At 49.2% G+C, this 14,377-nt stretch overlaps 1 protein-coding gene and 1 long non-coding RNA gene across 2 annotated transcripts in view; one reads left to right on the plus strand and one right to left on the minus strand.

The window, feature by feature from the left end:
- LOC138511277 (uncharacterized) overlaps positions 1–6,137 on the minus strand; it is a 36,709-nt gene extending 30,572 nt beyond the window's left edge. The window contains exon 1 of the long non-coding RNA XR_011280597.1: positions 6,070–6,137. This is a non-coding gene — a long non-coding RNA (uncharacterized lncRNA). The remainder of the gene's footprint in view (positions 1–6,069) is intronic.
- Positions 1–14,377, plus strand: part of ARID3C (AT-rich interaction domain 3C) — an 815,039-nt gene that overhangs the window by 236,127 nt on the left and 564,535 nt on the right. The gene's annotated exons all lie outside the window — the stretch shown is intronic.

The raw sequence follows: 14,377 nt of genomic DNA on the forward strand, positions 1-14,377 counted from the left end.
CTTGGGCTCGTGAGCTACTCTGAAAGGGTATGATGCACTCAGCCGTGAGGGTATCCAGACGTGCCAAGGGCTTGGCAGTCTCACGCGACCAGAATTCAGAATGCCCAAGAATACATGTATCTTCATATGGCATTGCTTTCAGAGTGATTGCCATTGAAATGGGCAGCATTGCAAAAACGGAGAGCTCGACCTACTGCCTATCAGTTGGTGTATGTTCCAAGTGGGAGGTTTCCAGTTGAAATGCAGCCTCTGCATCACTGGTCCCGTTTGAAAATGAGGCTTCACACAGGAATCTGCAACCTTTTGCTCACCAGATGTTTTGTACTACAACTCCAATCGGCCGAGCCAGCACAGTCAGTGGTGAGCGATCATGGGAGTCCCACTCCAAAAACATTTGGAGAGTCACAGGTTGTAGAGTTAGTCTACACTTTAGGGTGGGTGAACGAACTATAAGTTATTGCCCCACCACTACAGAACTTGATTGGTTAAACTTGTAAAAACATTGTGGAATCCTCCCACGTGGTGCTACATTGCCCCTTCCCTGTGATCGTGTACCTTCTCCGAGAACTTTGTAGGGACATAGAATTCTGAACCCGTTTCCATAGCCTCACCCATATGAATAATGACTGAGGAATCAGACCGCTCGGCTCTTCCTGGCCAGTATTGTCCATAGTGCCCAACAACCATAGGTCGTCTGCCATATACTTGCTCAGACTTCGCATGAGAAGGTAGTGCAGCATGGGTGCATGTAAGGGTGGATGTACCTGATTATACTGCGGCGCGAAATGACAATGCACGCTTTGCAGCTGCTGTAATGTTTTTCTGTGCAAAGGGAGTTTGGGTTGTGTGTGTGTGTGTGTATATAAGATTTAAACGTTTACTTTTTTATTATATTTCCTTAATATGTGTGCAATCCCCAAAATAGGCCAGGGTATGGCGGCATCCCAACGGCAAGTTTCGCAACGATTATTTTGGTGGGGTTTTGTAATATGTTAGACACTAGCAGGGGAGGAATTTGGCCGGGAGAAGATGGGGCTGTGCGCCGGCAAAAACTGACTTGCAGGAGCTCCGTGAAGACCCTCAAACCCCTCTCCCCCCTTTCCATGTTGAGGAATCTCTCTGCGCTTGACTGTCTTAAGTCTCCCCCACACCGTGTCTCCTGCAGTTCAACTGCAGCGCACGTTTTCACAGACTGCATAGAGACTTTGTGTATAGGTCTCATTATCAGGGCAGTTTCTAGTCCATTTGGTGCCCAGGGCGAAACACAAAAAATGTGCCCCGCCCCCCCAGCCCGCGCACAACACGCACCACTCCCTAACTACACTCCATGGTTAAGTAACTCCTACCCAACGTCAGTTAATGATTGCTATACAAATGAAACAGGTGTCTGATTACGGAAACCATCATGAAGGATTTTGGTGCAACACTACAACAAAATGGTGTTTTAGAGAGCCTCACGTAACGTTAGGTGGGTCAGAGAGTCAGAGGCCGCACCTGCTACCCTTTACTCACTCACGAGTAATCGCCCCCAACAGTGACATTTCGCCTCCCAGGGTAAAAGCGCCACAAGGGGCAATTGCGCCCCGGGTAGCTGCCCGCTTGGCCCGGGCCATGAAACTGGCCTGCTGACCACCTTCTATCACCTAGACACTGCTGTTCGTGTGAACTTTTCCCTTTGGAAGGCGTGGCTCATGCGTTCCTATTGTGTGTGGTTGCATGCTTAACATTTTTGGGGGAACACACCACTTGCATCCGTTTTTCCTTAGTGTATGTGCTTCTTTCCTGTTTTACGTCACTTCCACTTAATTCACATAGGGTTTATTCATGAATGTCCACCCAGTGTGCACGCCAGTTTAGCAAATGTGAGTGCCATGTTTCTCAACACATTTGAGGGTGTAATCTTGCATATGCCCAATGCAGGTTTAATAGAATCGGGACCAATGCGTGCCTTTTCAATTAGCTTGTTTCATCAATAAGTGTCTAATAATGCCCAGTGTCTCTGCCGTTACCACAGATTGCTAGATGGCTTCTCCCCGCAGATTTTTAGTATTTGTTTTTCTTCAGAAATATGAAAACGCCTTTCTACAGGTTTGCACCTATATTTCACAGAGGTGGACTGCCTCTACTGTGAAAGCAACTCTGAATAGCCCTGTGGATCAAGAGGTACACTCCAGGTCGTGCAGGGGGCAGCAGTGCAGAATCTGTGAGTCGGGGTGGCGCATGGCCAACATGACGCTAGTGCAAAAAACATTTTTTTTTAGATGTCGATGTGGCAAGAATTTAGATGTGGCAAGATTGCATTTTATTTTGTTTAACCCAGCAGAAATATGCGGCAAGCGCTTTAATGTGACAATTTCAACGAATGCAAGAACTGAATAAAAGCATTTCATTTATGAGCTCACTAATTGGGATGCAAGCCTGAGTACAGGGCAGTTTCTAGTCCATAGGCTGTGGCGCTGAGCCCATGAAATTTTGCAGCAGTGCTCAGCGCTGCCGATTACACACGGGGAAGTTAACTCCTTTTCTAACATGATTGAAAAAGTAGTTAACTTCCCCGTGGCTTGTTCTTTCTTCACTTCACCCGCTGTGGCGCCCGAGTCTGATACGCCCGAGTCTGATAGTGGCCCTTGCTGCTAATGAAATTTAGCAGTAGGGGTCCTGGTGCCACAGCGGCGATGTCCATTGGAGGTCGTTTGTGCGCGATTGCTCCATTAGCTGATGTGCTCACGTTAGGTGCCGGGGAAGGCACCTAACTGAGCACATCAGCGGCAGCGCCAGCACCTGCTGGCTCTACTCGAGCAATCGCGCACAGCCCAGGGCAATTGAGCTCGCCCCACTGCGAATGCGCCCCCCGGGCAAATCGAGCCCTCACCAGTGTGGGCTATTGCGCCCCCAGGGTGGTTGAGCCCCGGGCAGTCGCCTGCCTCGCCCGGGCCAAGAAACGGGCCTGCTCATTCTTTACACACATTTTACTGTAGAGTGACTGTTCTAACAGAGGAAATGAACACCATACCAAGTATGCTTTGCATGCTCAGAAAGAATGGACATTTGAATTACTAGCACAGACATGTTTGATAAATTGACGGTCATTCCTATGTTCCCAAAATGCACTTTGTTTTCATGCAAAGCAGCCAGCATCAATTGACACTTAGCTCCGCCCAAACCACTGACAATCTTCATGTGAGAAGGGCTGGGAGGTTGCCCCAGTACAGCTTGTCCATTTCCAGCACTGCATACTGCAAAACGTCAGAGCACAGGGTTAAAAAGGGCCGAAGGGTGTCATGGTGGATTGGATTCAATCGTTGCTGAGCCAAAGTCACATTCCTGGAGACCTCCGACTATAAGATAATGCATAGGGCCATCTTTACAAAAAAAAAAGATGACTGTACACATTATCAGAGCAAACACAATCACCTTTCTTTGGTAAATACGTTCCTGTCTAAACAGCCATTGTGGTGTGGTGGGTATGCACCACCACAGGTGTCAATGCATCTCTCGTTTGCGACATGGTCAGAGCCCGTGGAGAACAATGGGAAGAGGGGGGAGCCATCTCAGAGGAAGGCAGAGTAGCCAACCAGAATGGTTAGATGGTGCACCTCGAGTCTTAGGGTCTATGGGTGTTTGCTCCATATTTTGAGGGCTATTGATGACCTTAGTCTGCTGTAGCTCTAGTTCTTCTAGAACGTTCCTTTCTGGGGCAGGCTCTTGGGTGCAGTGGGCAGGTTTCCAGACAGGATTTATAGAGATGTGAGCGTGGCCATATAGGTGTGGTCAGAGCTTCAGATGGCCTTTTGGGTGAGACGCATCAACTTGAACAGTGCTGCTGTCGAACCTTCGAAAGGTGGGTGGCGCTGTGGTTAGTTAAAGACAGTGGCAAGTAGTCATCTGCTTACATTTCCATTGCATCTGTCATGTAGACGACAGAGCAACTAACATAGACACAATAGAGTGCTTTGGTTTCCTTTAATCGGACTGATAAATGGAGTGCAAAGATGACTTGGAATCGATGGTCTGCAAACTCTCGCTCTGTAGAGTACAACTTCCCTCTGCCCTCTCAAGCATAGTGAATGCTAAGGGGAATGGGAAAGCGTTGTACATTTTCCTTGGTCTACATTATTTTGAGCCAGGTGTGACGCAATCACTCCTTCTGTGTGGCCTCTGCTATTGTGATATGAGTGTTCGAGTATTATGGAGATCCAATGTGGGTCTTGGTTGACTATTTATGGTTTTACTAGTCTTGATATTTGAGTCCTTTCAAGTTCATGCAAGCGATGTGCAATGGGAACACTATACCCTACAGAAAGACTGAGGGTGGAGTGCCAAACCCTGTTCCCTTTGGCCCCTGGGAACGTTTATGCAGGTGCATTATTTGTCCCCACACTTGTGCGCTTTGCACGATGTTCTAAACCTTGGTGCTCCTTTAAATCAGTGTTATACAAGCGAAGAAACAGGTAGGAGGTAGAAGGGGCAAAAAAGGGAACCTCTTTTTGTTTCAGGGGGCCTGACTCTAGAGGGTGTTTGCAGGATCACAATTAAGGGAAAGAGGGTCAGAGACTACGCCTATTCAGAGACACAATTAAGCTAAGTTCTGGATGCAGCAAAAGGCTAGTTTGAGCAAATACTAGCCGGAAAAAGCGAGGTCACTAAGGATTCTAGATCCATAAGGAAAAAATGTTTGAAATGTAGGCCTATATCTAAACATGAGGCCATAAAAACATGAACATAAACCAAAGAAAATATTTTTTTTTCAATTACACAATTGGCTACACATTCTTGTGAGGGTTAGTAGCAGAATTATTTGTGCATTTTCATGTACTACTCAAAGTAGTACGCAATTGTTGTACTTCTCAAAGTAGTTGTACGCAATTGTTGTCGACACAATAAAGACTGGGTGTTTCTGGTTTGGACAAAAAAGAAGCCAACAGATGTTGCACAGTGGAAACCAGTTGTCTGAAGGAGCGAACTGTCAACAGGACAGGATTGATGAAAAACAGGTGTTGTAATGCACCTGTGGACAAGAAAAGGAAAGATGTGTGTAAGGCTAGAGGGACCACTAGATAGATTAAAAAGTGTGCTGTAGGTCCAGAGCCTACCTTATGGGTGTCGTCTCATGAATGGATTGAATGGAGATACACAGTCCAGTAGTACTGGTGAGCTTGATAGGTGATCCTGCAAAAGCTAGGATCTAAAAGAAAATTAATTGGCATCTAGTAATGTATCTAGGAGGGGATCAGGGTGGCTAAAGATCAGGTATCGGGACATACCTTGGGTGCAAGGCACGTGAGACCAGGATACGTTGGTGCTGGTAATCGATGGTGTTGTGAGGTAAATCACAGTGCTGTTAATTGCAGTAGGGGTGGTGGCTAGGGCCACATTGGTAAGGATGGTTCGATACCTGGAAGGTAAAAGGGGTGTCAACCTCGCAGATAAGATTTGGCAGCAAAATGGCTGTCGTGGAATTAACTTCAGTGCCAGTGTTATAGCGATTGTGCACGTTTAAAGGTGTGGTTGGCACTGCTGGAACCATGGGAGACCGAAACGAGGGTGCGCTAATTGGCCAGGACTATGTGGAAACAAGGGTGATGGTAGTTAGCTCTCAAAATATAGTTGATTCGGACGGTGGTAATAATAATATAGTCAGGGGCGGGCACTAATTGCCCGTTCTGTGCCGCTATGATCTGACATGCCAGGGAGATGGTACCAAGGGCCTGTGTGCGCGAGAGCTAGTGTCGGCGTGCCTGATACGTGGCGATTAACTCACAGGATATTCTGGATTCGGCTGGTGGTGCCGACCATAAAAATAGAATTATATTATAGTCAGGCGGGGGTGCTTATTGCCCGATCTATGCCACTATGATAGGGAGAAAGTGCCATGGGCCGTGTGCGCGTGAGCGCCGATGTCACCGTGCCTAAGAAGAGTCAAGTGGGGGTGTCCACCTCAGAGTGTGGTGAATCGTCGGGGGTGGCCGTTCGCTTTTAATCTAGGAAAAAAGTTTCTGTCTGAAGGTGCGAGAGTGAGGCAAAAAGGACTATCTTAGTGTAGGCATTTAGTATCCGATCGCAGTTTACCTGTGTGGAAGAGCTCTATCGGTAGTTTTAACTGCTCACGGGTAGTGTGCTGTGTTCGCGCATGCGTGTCACGAGGAGACGGTTGCGCACGTATGATGAGGGACACTATTTGAATAGTGAAGCTTTATTATACCGCGGATGCTGACAGAAGGACGGTGGACATGGAATGATAGCCGGATGATTCCCAGTGTACATGAGGGAAACGCAAAGTGGTTATTGTAGAGTGATGTATCTTGATTCTGGCCCAAGAAGCTAGTTTATAGTGGTGACCAGCAAAATGGATTAAAAAAAAGAACTGTGGCGCTGAAAAATCGAGTTGTAATAGCTTGACAATAGTTGATATCTATTTGAGCACTGTTCAAAGGACAGAGAAACAATATTTTTAGGCCTAAAGTCAAGGAGATTCGACTTTATATACTCATACAAGCTTTGTTTAACTGAAACATGTGACTTGTTAAGTGTACCCCTGATGTATTTGGAATACATCAGGGGTACACTGATGAGTGTGATACTGGTGAGTGAGATTACATACTTCTGTGGATACCTTCCAACATAATTCATGGTATCGGTACAGTTAGCGAACGCGTTTAGAATATAAAATACAGAGTGTTGACTTCCGCAATGGCCCAAACAGGAGGTATACATAAATTTACTTAAAGGATCACATATACAGGGTACTGTGTGGCATCTTATGAAGACAAATAAGTAGGGATAAAATGTAATAAGTCCATTTGGTAAATTCGCACAGAGTAATCTCGTGTCAGAAGGGTGGCAGCTGAATTGGCACTGTTAGTGGAACACATATTATTGGGGCCAGATGGTGTTTCATGCTGGTCGGTGGGCAGGCAGTTCTAGGAGGGGGATCACTCAAAGAAGAGATTCCACTCAATTGACATATTCAGGCCTTGTTTCACTGAGTTTAAACGATACATCCATTGTTGTTCTATTTTCCGAAGGGCTAGCTCTCTGTTGCCACCTCTAGAGGGATTTCTGGCTGTTTGAAGGATTAACCAAAAGATGTCACTATGGCTGTGATTTTTTGCTTGAAAATGTGCCACCATTGGTTTGTCAGGAACTGCATTTCTAATGCAAGATCTGTGTTCACAGATCTGTTGTCTGATTTAACGTTTACATTTGCCTATGTATAGAAGTTTGCATGGGCATTGGATGGCACAGACTGTCCATTTACTCCTGCAGTTCGTGAAGGTATTGAAGGTCCAAGTTTTTCCATTTAGATCAATGTTTTTGAGGTCCTTGGTGAGGCAGCAGATGGAGCATTCTCCACATCTGTGATGGCCAACGACGGGAGGTAGATTCCACAATGTCAGTTGTTAGTTGAGTGGTGGACCATGTTCTACGTAGGTGTGTACCAAATGATCTTTTAGATTCCTACTGCGTTTGAACGCAAAACGTGGTTTAGGTGGTTTGAAGGAATCGATGTGTAAAGTGTCCCAATGGCGAAGAATGTTTTTTTTTAATAGAATTGCTGAGTGGTGTATAGGTGGTTATGCAGGTGATCTTGTCTTTCAGATTGGTACGTGGCGTGGGAGTCAGACAGGACTCTCTACTGTTTTTTTTTGCTCTTTTACATGCTCTGCTGACAATGTGCCCGGGGTAGGCCCTTGCCTTCAGGTGGTAGGATAGTTCTAGGCTTGTGCAGTCATAGTCTTCGCGGGTGGTACAGTTGCGCCTTAGGCAAAATAATTGTCTAAAAGGTACATTTTCTTTCAAGCCTGCTCGGTGGAAGCTGTTGTATTCTAAAAGTGTGTTCTTTGACATAGATGTTAAAGGGATTGGTGTTGTCATAGACGGAATTCTTTTCAAATTAATCCATAAAAAGGTTAGCTACGTCGGGGGCGAATGTCGCTCCCATGCTGGGCCGATGGCATTGCTGATAGGTCTTTTGGAAAATAAAGTAGTTCTCTGTTAGGGCAATTCTAGTGCACTCCAAAAGGAAGTCTGTGGGTGGTTCAAGTTTTGGTCTTTTGTCAAGGTATGTTGCTAGGACGTCGATGCATTCGTGCTGGGTGATGCTTGTATAAAGGTATTCTACATCGCGGGTAACAAAAAAATCGTCGTGATTAATTGTGAGATTGTTTAGTTTCTTGATTGTCGAGGTGGTACCTTGAACATGCGATTGCATTTGGCTAATGAACGGTCTGAGGAAGTGATCAATGTAGATGGACAAGGGGTCGAGTACAGACCCAATTCTTGCTACTCTTGGTCTCCCAGGAGGGGTTAGTGTGTTCTTATGTACTTTTGTCAGGAGGTAAGAAGCAGGCAGAACCGGGGTGCGGTTGACGAGGAATAGCTTTTCGTCTTCGTCAATCCATCCTTCTTGCCATGCGTGGCACATTAGGCTTTCTATCTCGGACAACAGTTTTGTCATCGGATTGGTCTGTATTTGTCTGCAACATTTGGTGTCCGATAGCTGTTGTTGGACTTCTGTGTTGTAGAGGGTCTTATCCCATAGAACGATGCCTCTGCCTTTGTCAGCCGGTTTTATGAGAAACTCATGGTTACTTTCTAGAGATTTCAGAGCTAGGCGTTCGTTTCCACTCAGATTGTCTGGGTATCTGATTTGTTTGGAAAAAAGGTGGTTGATTTCCATGAGAATGCGATTTTCATTTGTTAGGATTTCAGGACAAACCATGATACCAATAAAAGAACGTATCCTCTTCAAGTCCATGGCCATCACTCACAGATGCCTCTCCTATGACGCTCCGCCCTACCTCTCCAAATGGATCACCCGCAGTACATCCACCAGACCCACCAGATCGCACTTGACCAATCAGACATATGTACCCATATTCAAAAGAACTGAAGCCAGAGGATCCAGCTTCCAACACCTAGCACCCAAAAATTGGAATGCCCTTCCGACTGTACTAAGGAACGAAAAATCATACCATGCATACTCCTACGTCCCGTCCCCTTTCCTCCATACTTATGGGACATCTCTCCCTCCTGTGGGACGGGACCGGAGCACTTTTGTAAAAAGCATGCACATTTCTTTCAAAAATGTGCCCCTAATCTCTTTCCTGCGCGGGGCCCGGCACGAGGCCGTAACCCCGCCCACCTTAGCTCCGCCCCACGCATCGCCCATCAGTCCTTTTCTCCGCACGATCGGGGCCGGTCGCACTTGCATCCTCGGGAGATTTTCTTCCCTTTTTTCCCTCTCTGGCTCTCGCTAGCGTTCGTTTACTAGTCTGTCTATGTCTTTTAAACTAGATCCCAATCCTCTTTGTTTAGAGTGTTTGGGTCCAGAACACCATTGGGACTCATTACTGTGACTCCCTTTCGGTCCGGGCACTTCAACGTCGGTTGGAGCGGTAGGAGGAGGTATTCGGACGGACTCCTCCTTCGCATTTTCAGGCGTTCATCGACGAGAAGAAAAAACGCCCGGTAAGTTCTTTAATGTTCAGAGCACCCAGGCCGGGGGATACCTTCCCGGGTTCCTCTCGAGCCGGGAGGGGCATTAATCGCCCTGTTACCGGGGTTCGCCCTGAGGGGCCTGTCGGGCCTAATAATTCTACCGGAGTTTTCTCCGAGGGTCTCCGTAAGGGGCCTGTGAACACCGGAGTACGCTCCGAGGCCCCTCCTGTGGGGGCTGTTTGTAGACCCAGTTCTACTGAGTCGTGGGGTACCGGAGCTTGCTCTGAGGCCGCTCTTTCGGCTTCCCTCAAAAACAAAACCAGGGTACGCCCAAGGTCTTGGCTGGGCTTGAGGTTACCGAACGGATGTTCGAGGCCCGTGCTGATAAGGCTTCTACTGGGCCTAGGTCCGAGGTCCCTCGTACAGAGGCTAAGGAAACCAACAGTTCTGAGGGGCCGGGCAAGGCCCTGTCGGTGACAGTGCACCGTTCTTGCTCTTGTGGTGACACCAGATCTGTTGAGGGGGCAAAGAAGAAAGTTTCTTCTTTTACCGGCAGTGCCGAGGCTCTTCCTTAGAAGGCTCAGTTGGCGGTTGGTATGTCGCAGAAACATTCCAGGCCTCATAGTAGCGGCTCTGCCGAGGTTCCTTACGTTAAGGCTACAATTAAGACCCCTGATCCATCGACGGGGACCCCTGCCTCACTTCCTCACGTGCCGCAGTTCCTCTCAGATGAGGACAAAATGGCGGCCGTTCCCGCCATGACCACGGCGGCCATTTTAGGTACTACCCCTACAACTACGCCATCGGGCCCTGGTGTAGGGTTCGGTCCTTCGGGTGAACCCAAGGTCCCTTGTGTGCATCCTTACCAGCCGGTTTATGATTGGAACGCCCGGATGCTTCTTCCGTACAATGTTTCGTTGCCCGTGGGGGCGGCTCCCCTGATTTATGTGGATACGTCGGCGGAGGGGCCGGTGTGGCACCCTTCCCCGTTACGTCCCTGGATTTGTCCACCTCATGAGAGGCCTCCTCAGGTTCTGAAACAATCTCCTGAGGACGCTTTTTTCAGTAAATGTCAAGCGCTTATGCGCACCGACCCCATGAGGGAATATTTCAAAGGGCTTTTCAAGGCGATATGTCCACCTGCGCCTCCGGCTCCGCCCGTTCCGACGGTGGTTCCACCAGTGACTCCCTTGCCTGTGGTGCCTCCCCCTGCATTTCCGCCTGTGCCACCATTGTCCCCAGTGGACAAGGCAGTGCCTGACACGGTTCAGCAGGATCCTGCCCTGTCAGATGACCCTCAAGGCGATCAAGACAACGAGGACCTGCCCCGCTCTACCAGAGCTTTCCATGACCGGGTACTGGACATGATGAGCTTCTTAGATGTTCCGGTGCCCGAGGCAACTGCTCCGCAGGAGGGCGTGCTTTCTGGGCGTTCACCTTGTCTCCTTTGGAGCATACCGGCCTGTTCTTGCAGAAGGACGTTCTGGCCGAGGTCCGAAGAGTTTGGAAAAAGCCACACTCGGGACTTTTTGTCAATAAAAAGATTGACGCAAGGTACAGGCTACATTCCTCGGAAGAAGTGACCTTGTCGTCTTGTCCGCTTCCCTCCTCCACAGTGGTGGCTGCGGCCACATTGCAATCCAGACCTGCAGCATCCTCCTCCGCGATGGCTACTTAGGTCTTGGGAAGGGAGGACAAGCTCCTGGACTCCCTAGGGAGGAAAATCTTTGCCAATTCGGCCTTGCAGCTCAGGCAGGCCAATGTAGAATTGATTTTGGCGGGAGCTAACATGCGGATGTGGAGAGGTCTGTCGGAGTTTGAGGAGCACATTCCGGTCGAGAAGCTGGAGGATTTCAGAGGAGGTCTTTCCGATGCCAGGGTCTTAGCCCAGGATCTCCTGGATATGATATGATATGATAAGGCATTTGTAACGCGCCTATACACAAGTGTTTCAAGGCGCGACGAGGCAGGGGGGGGAACAAGGGGAGACAGACAACGATCTTACTAGGCCAGGTGTCATTCAGATTGCGCAAGTGCAAGGGTAGAGGGGAAGGGAAAAGTGCATGGGGGAAAGGGAGAGGGGAAAGTGCAGTACAGGGTTATTAGCATACAGGATACAGGATAAATAACAAGGGCCAGCTGGTGGCAAGTGCGAGGTAAGTGCAGACAAGTGCTGGGAAGGGGGGCTGTATGGATACAGACACAGTCCCGTAGTGCAGGGGTTGCCGTGGAGGCAGTGCAGGGGAGAGTGGCTGGGCCGAGAACGGTGAATGGCCCAGTTGCAGATTCAGTGCAGTTTCAGTAGTATTAGCAGGGGAGAGGGTGAGAGAAAGCGGAGGCAAAGAGGAAGGTTTTGAGGTGCTTCCGGAACCGGAGGTGGTTCTCCTCAAGTTTCAGGGAGGTAGGAAGGCTGTTCAGAGGGAGGCCCCTGCAGTGGAAAGAGATCTGCCCCCAACTCGTTGTTTGGAGAAGCGGCTGACCCTGAGGGAGTTGGAGGCGGATGAGCGAAGTGCTCGAGAAGGAAGATGTTTAGGAAGAGAGAGTTGAAGGTATTTTGGCCCAAGGCCCCAGACGGCCTTGTGGACAATGCAGAGGGTTTTGAACTTGATCCTCGCAGTCACTGGGAGCCAGTGTAGTGATTTCAGTCCTGGAGAGATACGGTCCCTGGGCTTGAGGCCAAGGACAAGTCTTGCAGTCCTGTTCTGGATGAGTTGCAAAGGGCGGAGAGTAGAGGCGGGCAGATTAAGATAGAGGCTGTTACAGTAGTCCAGCTTAGAGAGAACCAAGGCTCTAGAGACAGTGAGCTTCTGGGGGAAGGAGAGGAAAGGAAGGATACCTCTGAGGAGGTGTAGCTGGTAGTGTGACTTCTTAGATACGTCGGATATGTGAGGAGAGAAGGAGAGTGTGGAGTCGAAGATGACCCCAAGGTTTTTTGCCTTGCAGGTAGGAGCAGGAAGAGGGCCCAGAGAGGCCGGCCAGAGAGCAGCAGGGAAGGAGGGAGTGGGAGTGCCGATGAGTAGAATCTCAGTCTTACTGGCATTAAGGCAGAGGTCGTTGGCGGCACACCATTCCTGGATAGCAGAAAGACAGTCAGAGATGAGGGAAGGAGAAGAGGAGGCCGAGGGTAGCCTGAAAATGAGTTGGGTATCATCCGCATAGCACTGAAAGTAGGGGCAGAGAGCGGCGATGTGGTGGGCGAGAAGTGCCAGATACTGGTTGAACAGCCAGGGAGAGAGGTTAGATCCCTGGGGGACACCACAGGTAGAGAAGAAGATGTCAGAGAGGAAAGACCCCAGTTGGACCTGGGAGGGTCGATTTGAGAGGAAAGAGGTCAGCCACGTCAGAGCCTGACCAGTGATACCGAGGTTATCACGGAGACGGTTGAGCAGGATGGTATGGTTGACAGTATCAAAGGCAGAAGAGAGATCAAGCAAAATGAGAACACATGGAATGTTAGAGTCAAGGTTCGAGAGCAGGTCCTCACGGATGTTCAGGAGAGCAGTTTCCGTGCTTCCGGCAGCTCTGAAGCCAGACTGATGGTCATGAAGACTACCAACACATTCAGCATGGGGATTAAGCTGGGAGATGGCCAGTTTCTCCAGGAGCTTGCCCAGGAAGGGAGTGATAGAGATTGGGCGATAGTTAGCTGGGCAGGAAGGGTCTGAAGAGGGTTTCTTAAGAAGGGGTGCACAAGGGAGTGCTTGAGAGGGGATGGGAAGACTCCAGAGGTGAAGGAGTGATTGCAGAAGTCAGCAAGGGCAGGAGCCAAGGAGTCAATGTGGTCCTTGATAGTTTTGGAGGAACAGGGGTGGACCTGTTTTGACGAGACTTCCATAGATCGGACTTGTCTTGAAACCTCGTCAGCAGAAAAAAGGAGAAAGGACGAGAAGGAGAGAGGAGGGGTGGCTGCAGAAGAGCCAGAGGAAGGGCAGGGAATAGAGGGGGGGAGGTTATAGGAGGAGAGTGAGGACAGGATGTCCTGAGTTTTTGAAATGAAGTGAGAGGCCAGTGCCGTGCAGAGGGTCTGCGAGTGGACAGGAGAGGTAGAGACTGCAGCAGGGTTGGCCAGCTCCTTGCAGATTTTAAAGAGTTCAGCCGAATTGTTAGATGCCGCAGAGATGCGGGCTTGGATAAGGGCTCTCTTCTTGATGAGAACGGAGAGCCGGTATTGCCTTTGGAGCAGGCGACAGGCCAGTTTGTCAGAGGATGAAAATGAAGCACGCCATTTCCTCTCTGCCACCCTGCACTTGCGTTTAAGGGTGACGAGATCCGAGTCATACCAGGAGTTACATTTGGCTTTGGGCTTCAGGCAGATTCTCATGACAGGGGCAAGGATATCAAGAGTATCAGATATAGCAGAGTGGAGAGTGGAGAGGGCTGTGTGGGGTGGGAGTCAGCCGAAGGGCTGCGGCTCATCACGTAGGCACCTCGGCTCGGGGTCTGATGCTTGGGGTTGATACCTCGCTGCAAGCATGGGTACATGCCACTAAGTTCTCAAAGGAGGTGCAAGACAAGGTTCTGGACCTTCCATTTGATGCTAAGGAGCTTTTTCACTCTTCTACTGATGTAGAACTCACCAAAACCAAAGACAGCACTCAGACGGCCAAATCATTGTCTGTTCTGGTCAAAGCTCCCTTCAAGGCTCAAAGGCCGTTGTCACAAGGTCGACCTTCCTCTGGTTTAAGGGGCTTCCTCGACCGCAAAAATCGCAGAGTGGATACCCCTGCAGGGAATAATCGCCGTAGACAACAGCATACGCGGTATTTCTCCCGCTCTTCAGCCTCCTCATCAGGTTCAGGTGGCACCGCCACCGATAAACCTGCAAATGAGGGTTTTCCGCGCTCGCAGGAGACACCGGTGGGAGGACGCATTGCGTCTCATTGGGAGGCGTGGCAAGCCATCACAGAAGACAGATGGGTCTTGTCTGTCGCTCGAG

The sequence above is a fragment of the Ambystoma mexicanum genome, chromosome 6p (genome assembly GCF_040938575.1).
Source record: "Ambystoma mexicanum isolate Mex_15411 chromosome 6p, UKY_AmexF1_1, whole genome shotgun sequence".
Taxonomy (NCBI): Eukaryota; Metazoa; Chordata; class Amphibia; order Caudata; family Ambystomatidae; genus Ambystoma; species Ambystoma mexicanum.